The 8,508-nt window shown below is 43.3% G+C and overlaps 1 pseudogene; it reads right to left on the bottom strand.

The window, feature by feature from the left end:
* Positions 1–3,529: 3,529 nt before the first annotated feature.
* On the bottom strand, positions 3,530–4,663 carry LOC109674437 (ribosomal protein uL30-like; annotated as a pseudogene).
* Between the last annotated feature and the right edge of the window lie 3,845 nt (positions 4,664–8,508).

Below are 8,508 nucleotides of genomic sequence, written 5' to 3' on the forward strand. Positions count from 1 at the left end.
TTGTGAAGTACAAATGAGATAAAGGTAGCAAGGTATGTACAAAAGGAGTATAAATTTTTAGGAGCAACTCATTAAAAATGATGTTCCTTTGCCATGGATAAGCCAGAACAGCCCACTTCTTCACATGAAGCAGCTTGGAGTAGGAGTGAGAGGAATGAACGAGGATGGGTAAGGCTGTGTCCAGGGTTATGTCAGGCCAGAGGTGTCAATCTTTAGAGGAATCCAAATCCAGATGCTTTTTGATTAAAGTTAAAATAAGCATCGTACACTTAAACTGATGTAACAGGTATTTCTGGAAGGTTAATTTTGCTTTCACACATGTACTAAAACCAAAAATAGGAAAACATGGTCAAAAATGAGAAAGAAGTAGCTCCACTCTTCCAGTGACCTAGACCCGGCTTTACTCATCAGGGCACTTATGTCCTAACACTGTGCCCAGCATATCTAAGTGCTCATTAAAAACAAGCACTAATAAGCACTGAGGGTCCCAAAACCATATCAAGGATTTCTTTTCCATATGTCAGTGTATGATTTATTTTTCTTTCTAATATACAATTGGAATTATTCAAGTTAAATCAAACTAATCAAACATTTTCCTTTATAAAATGTCTTTGAAACACAAGCAACTTCTAACCCATACTCTGATAGGTTGTGCCTGCTAATGTCTTTCTTTCATCTTTCTTTCCCTTGGTCATTTGCATACATAGGCTGAACTCTAAGCTTGGGATCTTTTTGCCCTCTTTTCTCTTTTTGTCTCAGCTGAGATTGGGAAGTAGAATGCTGAATAAATAGAAATTCACTCTGGACCTCGAAGCTCTTTATGAAGGTAATTCTGACCTCCAGCCACTTGCACAATATTGGTAATTTGACCTGGACTTGATTTTTACATGAGCTGTCATTTTATACACCTAGAGAAAGCAAGGCAGGACATAAATGAAGAAGATACATTTCTAGTGGTACATGGAAACAGAATCAGTTACCAAAAACTATCCTTGCCCAAGTGATAACAGCCCATATATTTTCTCTAATTTTTTTTTTTACAGGTGTATATCTTTAGCTTCCATGGATCCTAGCATAGAATTTATAATGACTTTTGGGTTTGAAAGTAAAATGTTTTTGAATGGGCTAGTATCTTAGTATGCAAGCATTATCAGGTACTCATATACTTGTAAACCCCATAATCACTCAGTTATAACTACCGTCATTTGAAGTATTTTTCTTTTATCTATGCATTTATAGAGCAATTGTGTGTGTGATTTATATATGTGCATATATATTACATAACACATAATTATGAATTTGACTTTTCTCCCTCAACATTGGTGTACAAATGTTTTCTCCATGTTATTGAGTATTCTTTGAGTATACTAGAAGCAGTTAAGGCCTTAATTGGTCAATTTAAGATTGTTTGATACTTGGCATTGCTGTACATTTGGTGCTTCCAAAACAACACCGCATAAAGCATCCTTTTCTCTTCATTTCTTCAAAACAAAGGCATCTCTGCTTTAGTGACAGGGCAAGAGCTGTTTGAAGGCCATTAAAATCTATATATTGTATACTAAGAAAAATGTAGTGAGGTGTCTGGCATGGCCTCTTCTGTTTCTTATATACTGCACACATTTTCTAAAGTCATGGAGGTAGTTAAATCTCACTAGAAGGAGTAATTCCTACAAATCTGGAGTGTGTAGCTCAAGCTGGCATTGAATGTAAATGTAGTATTTTTCAGAGCTCAAATCATCCTGGATCCCCTTGTCTGTATCCTTGCTATCCATGGCACCAGACCCAGAATGGTAATCACTGGGAATGTGGAGGCGGTGGGATTTAAGAGGGCCAAGTGGTGTGTTTATCAGGCAACTGACCAGCTGTAGCACAGAGGGTTGGAGTCCACAGGCCAATAGTTATTTGTTAGGGAAAGCTTGAGGTCAAGGACAAAGATAAGAGTATAAAGGGAAGGACTTCTGATTTCCCAGGGTTCCACTGCTTCATTTGCTGCAGCTCTGCCAGTTAGGTAACAGATTGATACAAACGGAGAGGAACCCATGTTGATATATGCCTGTCCAGTCTTTCAGGAGCTGAGGCTGTCCCAGGCTGGTCATTTGAGATTACCGCCAGCATAAAGGAGACACGGGTTTGAAATGGTGGGTGAGAGCAAGGGACTTGCTTTGGGTGGGGCTGTCCAATGAAGCTGAATTGGATGGGGAGAGTAGAGGGACTTTCCTTGGCTCCAGTGGGCAGGTGACTTCCCTAAGGATTCCTCAGTCAGCAAGTTAGAAAGAGGGAGGGAAAGAGAAGTGGATGTTTACTGAGATGTGTGGCCTGGCCTTTCCCCAGTGGGTGGCAGAAGGCTCGACACTCCTCAGCCTGGGCCTTGTGCCTGGCAGTGTTGCTGTTAATGAACCATGTCAGATCTACAGCAATGTGGATCCTGCAGTGGCCATGAACTGGGGCTTGCTGGTCTTGTGTGGGGTCAGTGGATTCCATATCTCTGCTTACTGTCTAAACAACATTAGCTTCTCCGTGTGCATCTTGAATGCGCTTCAGTTCTTGGCTTTCTGGGTTGGAGCAACCCCACTCCTGATACCAAAGTCGGTATTAGTTTTCTAGGGATGCTGTAATAAAGAACCACAAACTGCATAGCTTAAAGAGCAGAAATTTCTTTTCTCACAGTTGTGGAGGCCAGATGTCCGAGATCAAGGTGTCAGTAGCATTGGTTCCTTGGAGGGCTCCAAGGGACAGTCTGTTCCACGTGTCTCTCCTTGGTTTGTAGATGACTGTCCTCTCCTTAGGTCACCACACATAATCTTCCCTCCAGGCATGTCTGTCTCTGTGTCTGAATCTCCCCCTTCCCTTTTCATAAGATTTTAAATTTGCATTAATATGCAAATAAAAAAACACATTGAAATAAAAATATCACCTAAAACTTGCCATTTTAAGAATTTTAAGGGTACAGCTCCAGAGGCATTGTGTTTCCAACTTCGAGAACCATCATGCTTGTCTGCCTCTAAAACATTTTCATGAAGCAATCCCTACCCATGCCTTTCTCCCCAACCAGCTTCTTACCTCTAACCTTCTCTCTGTCTCCATTAATTTGCATATTACAGATATGTCATATAAATGGAATCATACACAATGTCCTTCTGTGTCCAGTTGTGTCACTGAGCATACGGTCTCCAAGGTTTGTCCAGGCTGTGGCACGTATCAGTATGACATTCACTTTCATAAGGACACCAGTAGTATCGCGTTAGAGTTAACTCTAACGGCTACCTTTTAACTCGGTTACTCTGTAAAGACACTGTCTTCAAATAAGGCTGCATCCTAAGGTACCTGGGGTTCAGATTCTAACCAGTACTTGTTGGGGAACACAACTTTACTCATAACAAACCCCGTCTCCTCATGAGCTTAGAAAGTCCTTCAATCTATCAGCAAGTTGTGGTTTTCAGCAGAATGTATGTCTCAAGTAAAGTTTGAGGGTTTTTTTTTTTCCTTTTTAAAAGTAAAATCAGAGACTCCCTTGAAGCATTTCTACTTTTTTTTTTTTAGTACATTTCAAAACTGTATTCCAAGTTTTCAAGGCCCTTGAACTCCTAGAATCAGGCATGCCCCTGGGCTTGGTCTATTGTACAACAGTCTTGGGGACACTGTACATGTGCTTATTTATCCACCAAAATTAAACACCCAAAATTGAAGATGTCAAAGTAGGACAGGTTCCTCAACGACATGTGTTGGCTGGAATTTTCCATTGATCTGGGCTGTGACCAGGGGCATGCCATGATCACAACTTACTGTCTTTCCCTTACCCCTTCCTTCCAATTTCTGAGGGTAGAAAATAATCTTCTCTGAAGATGCTTGATAACAGTTCCAAAAGATAAAAGCATATGCTTTTGTACTGTGCTTTCAGATATTCTAGGTCTAGTTCAGCTGGCAGATGAGCTGATTGATGCGTTCACCCCGATAGCCAGGTGAGCCCATCGCCTTAAGGAAGCCCACTCTATTCTTGGTAGCGTGACAGGCCACAGAGAGGTGGAAAGGATGCAAGGATCCAGAGATCTCCTGGAAATGCTTCCCCAGGAAGGCTATTTCATGAATGAGGTCTTCCAGGCAAATGACACCAAACTTCCCCAGGTGCTCTTCAATCACAGTGCTGTCTGTCAGAGGGACGGTCTTACTCTTAACCTTTGCTTGTCCACGTTTCAAGATCAGTTCTCGGACAGATCAGATTTGGAAATCCCCAGGTCACATAAGGTTCCAATACACAAAGCACTTTCATGTTTCTGGGAGTGACTCTGACAAAGACACCACTAAACAATTTCTTCAGACGAAGTCTTGCAACGGTCCTCTTCACCAGTAAACTGATGCCTTCAGTCCTTTGGATGTGCACAACAAAGGCCAAGGAACGTTTATCAGGCACTGCCAAAGCACGAGGCTTCACTTCTGACGCCTTATCGCGTTGCTGTCGCCAGGAATCACGTAGGAATGATTCCAGCCGTCTCAACCTGAACTCTTTTCCTTTCCTCTCCTTCTTTTCCAAAAGTGCTTGCTTTGCTTGGGCGGCTTTGAGGGCTTGATAAGCCTTCCTCTTTTTCAGGAGATTTTCTGGAACAAATGGGATCTTTTTTCTTTCCTCTCCCTCTGCCATCTTTCCAGTGCTGTGGTAACTGCGCATCGCATTTCTACTTTTCAAGGAATAATTTGGCATTGTTTCAGCTCCAGTGCTGTTGGATTTGGTTTCTCTCCATGATTATTTGTATCATTGCAAAAGAGAAAAAAAAGTAGTTTTCTTAAGTAATGGATGACACAGGATCTATCTGGGTTCAAACTAGAATTATTTGGCTATCGTTTGTCTTGGGATGTTACTGTGTGGTGTATTGCAGTGACAGTGTCCCATATCCATGTCTGTGTGCTGGGCACCTCTTGTGGACCTTCCAACTCAGCTCCCACAGCTTTTGGCTTTATGGGATCCATTATTGATTCCATTTGTGGGCTCAACCAATACGAAGAATGGCAGAGCAGCTGTATTAGCTCATTGTGTGCTGCTATAACAAAGTAACCGAGAATGGGTAATTTATAAAGAACAGAAATCTGTGTCCTCACAGTTCTGGAGATTGGAAAGCCTAAGATCAAGGCACTTCAAGTTCTGTGATCTTGGGAGGGCTGCATCCGTCCAAGGGGAGGAATGCTCTGTCCTCACAAGGCAGTAGGCAGAGGAAGGAGAGAGCTGTCCTAATGCTGTGTGATGCCTCTTTTTGAAGGACTTCCCAGGCATGGGAGAGAGCCCTCATGGCCTGATGGTGTCTTGGTGTGTGTATGTGTTGCTGGGGATTGAATCCAGGGCTTTGCACATGTAAGGATATGATGGTACCACTGAACTATGTCCTCAGTTCCCTTAATAACTGCTCAAGGGCCCCACCTTTTAATACACCACCACATTGGTCATTTAAGTTCCTGCACCCGAATTTGGGAAGGGACAGAGCTAAGAGGGTAAAACCAGGGTTTAAAATGAAAGATGTCTGACTTCTGCCCTAGCTCTTTACCACCTGTGATGATACTACAAATACCTGAGTCAATAAATAACTTGCTGAGTTTCTACCACGAGGGGGTAGGTGGAGAGTCACGATGACATTTAGAAATGCAAGACTTATTTACACTTAAATGTCAGTCCTAATAATTCACTTGAACAATACTCTGCCACTTTCTGTACAGTCATTAATGGTTATGAGCAAATTAAAAGGTTTGTGAATTTCATCCAATTAAATTTTGAATTGAGTCTCCATACTAGGTTACACAAGTGATTATTTCCTATTGAGTAGTTGAGTATCTTCCCTAAGCTTAAAGATGATTATTTTCTATGATGGATCAAATTCCAGCACCCAGCATGTTAGAGCACTCCTCCATCGCCGGGTGCATGTGCACAGGTTAATGTGATGTAGATTAGAAGATTAGGGTTCAAGCTGCTTGAAGGTGAAGGAGAAGGTAAAAGGCACGTGTGATCCATTTACTTGGACAATCCATACATTGCCCAGCAGGGCCACACTGGCTTCTGGGAACCATGGATGAGGCCAACACCTAATCACAGGAGTGTGCAAGGGAAAATCCCCTGCCTAAACCGAGTCTGTAACGGAACTGTATATAGGGAGGGTGTGTTGGATGGGAGGACATTCCCACAGGAGAGCAGCATGTCATTTGTTGTCTGAACCAAAGCTTCTTTCAGAATAAAGAGGGTGCCATTAACGGTGATGAGGGTGACAGTAGTAGACTGTTGTCCTGGTCGTCCTACCTCCAGCCTGTGGGGCATGGTGTGATCTGGAGGGTGGGCAGAGCAGCGCCCTGGGCCTTGCTGGAGGCGGAGCAGGGGCTGCATGGATGGAGGTCTTGATGGGCCATTGGTCTGTCCTGGAGCGGACATGCTTGCACTGTTATGAATGGAAGCAGAAGACAAATTGAAGGTAAATTCTAAACCATCTAATTAAGTCTGTAATTTATCTGTTTTTTTTCTTTTTTTTAAATTTGGAAGCACATGGTCCTGTCTCTGAGGCCAGTGTTGACCTTACATCTTTGGGCAGCCAACACTTTCTAAATCAGGGCTGAGCAAGTTTGGTTTGATGATAACAGTCACCAGTTGTTTATTTGTCTCATAAAATTATTATTATCAGGGACTGTGTGTGTGTCGGTGTGTAGGTGAAAGGTGTATAACAGAGAGGTGTGCAGGTCTATGTGTGTGCATGTGTGCGTGTGTGTGACTAGGCCTTTGTGCATGTGTATGTGTGTGACTAGGCCTCTGCGTGTGTGTGCTTGTGTGATTAGGCCTCTGTGCGTGTGCAGGTGTGCATGCGTGTGTGCATGTGTGTGCTTGTGTGACTAGGCCTGTGTGTGTGTGCGCCTGTGTGTGCACGTGCGTGTGCATAGGTGTGTGCATGCAGGTGTGTGTGGGTGTGCGTGGGTGCGCATGTGACTAGGCCTGTGTGTGTAGCACACCATTGTGCAGGCAGGATGCGTGGGCTCAAATAGGTTTGACCCAAGCTCTATCTTAGTGGCTGTTCCGTTGGTCCCCTCTGTGGGCTCAGCCTGGCCTGGCACTGGTGTTCAGAGCTGTTAAGAAGATACCAAGGAAGTGGTGATGGGTGAGCTAATTCAAAAGACTGGGGAGAAAGAGATTCTGCCAAGACAGAGCACCAAGACAAGCCACTCTGGCTCCCTTGGCCAGCATGGGGCAGTGGCTTCTGTAAAGAAGGGTTGGTGGGCCTCTGGGGTTCGAGGAGCATGGCTGCAAGGCGATGGTCACAATGGCCAAGCCAGCTCCTTGGGACCCGTGCGATGTGGACTGGAGGGCTTGTGAGGCTCCAGGGAGCCAAACTGGGATGATTTGGGAAGAAAGTGGAGAAGGACAGAAGGCATTTTTAAATTAAGCAATTCTTTGGGATGAGATTTCCCCAAAGAAAGCCATCCTGCCTCTAGGGCATGAGGCAGATGCTAAGTGTACAAAGTCTCAGATTCTGTTTTATCCTAAACCCACCCCATCCCACTTCCTTCCCTGAAATGTACATGGTAAGAATGTTTACTTATTGCATTTGCTGAATGCTCATTTCTTAGTTCTTGCTTTTATTTTTCTTTCTCTTTTTTCTTTGTTGCAGTACTGGGATTTGAACACAGGGTCTTGCTCTTGCTAAGAAATGGCTCTACCACTTGAGCCACACTCCCAGTCCTTTTTGCTTTAGTTATCTTTTGGATAGGTTCTTGTGTTTTTGCCTGGGCTGACCTTGGACTGTGATCCTCCTGCCTCTGCCTCCTGTGTATCTGGGACTGCAGCAGTGTACCACCATGCCCAGCTTAGTGAGTGAGTGATTGAGATGGGGTTTCACTAACTTTTTGCCTGGGCTAGGCTGGACCTGCAAATCTTCCAATCTCTGCTTCTTGAGTAGGTGGAATCACGGGTGTATGCCCCCGTGTCCGGCCAGTTTTCACTTTTTAAAATGACGGCAATATCTTGTATTTCTTAGTCTCCAAAACCCCTAAATAAAGTACTCTAAATTGAGTTACTTTTACCTGTGTGGGTCTTATGCTATCTGGTGATTAGGACTGACACTGGCCTTCTCTGGAGAAAGGTCACCAGCCATCTGTCTGTATGGTTGCTCACAAACTTCTTCAAGTACTCCATGTGTAGTAAGTTCTCCTTCCGTTACTGAAAAGAGACATAATGGTGTGATATTCTATGTGCGGTTTTATATATGTAACATATTATGGTATCATTTCAAATAAAATGAACTCCACCATTTCTACATGTTGATATTCCTCAGTGATGTCAGAGACTCCAGCATTAGACACACACAGGTTCCTTCCATTGTCAGCAGAGAAAGAGTTCTGTTTACAAGTTTTTGATAGTGCTTTGGAATCCTGCATTCAGAATTTGCAGTTTTGTGTTTACTTTTGATTTAGTTTGTGAACCTGATTTTGAACTGATAAACTTAAGGAATGTTATGATAGAGTTTATTATTTTTAGAACAAAGTAGTCCA

This window comes from Castor canadensis, chromosome 5 (assembly GCF_047511655.1).
Source record: "Castor canadensis chromosome 5, mCasCan1.hap1v2, whole genome shotgun sequence".
In the NCBI taxonomy this organism is placed as follows: domain Eukaryota; kingdom Metazoa; phylum Chordata; class Mammalia; order Rodentia; family Castoridae; genus Castor; species Castor canadensis.